Genomic DNA, 494 nt, shown 5'->3' with positions numbered 1-494 from the left:
AGTTTTTTCGCTGCGCATATGATGCGGTCGCCTCGCAGATAGGACGTGGACGCTGGGGGTGGGCCCAAGACGAATGCCTCATCGGCCTCCAACACGTGCTTCGCGTTGGGTTCACCCTCACAACAAACGGCTACCGTACGGATGTTCATTTCGCGACAGGTACGGAATACTCTGCACGCAATCTCTCCATGGTTGGCGACCAGGACTTTTTTAAAGTCTCCATGGTGGAACACGTTGTATCGGAGCATCCCTAGAAGAGTGATAACGACCAGAACAAGTGAATGCAATGTGGGGGATAGAAAAAAGTACAGAACAGCACACGAAGAGAACCCCCCTTGAGCCCAACTATCCCGATGATGCTTCAAGCGGAGTGGTTCACACCACTCGTCTTGTTGCAGAAGTTGGCTGTTTCCTTCCTCGGCCACATTCATTTCACTCCTTACTTAGGCAATTGAGAGAACGTGCTCTCTGTATGCGCATGGTCTTCCCCATCG

The sequence above is a fragment of the Trypanosoma equiperdum genome (genome assembly GCF_001457755.1).
Source record: "Trypanosoma equiperdum strain OVI genome assembly, contig: ctg_1836, whole genome shotgun sequence".
NCBI classification, from domain to species: Eukaryota; Euglenozoa; class Kinetoplastea; order Trypanosomatida; family Trypanosomatidae; genus Trypanosoma; species Trypanosoma equiperdum.
The sequence above is the reverse complement of the archived record's forward strand: the minus strand, read 5'-3'. Positions refer to the sequence as shown.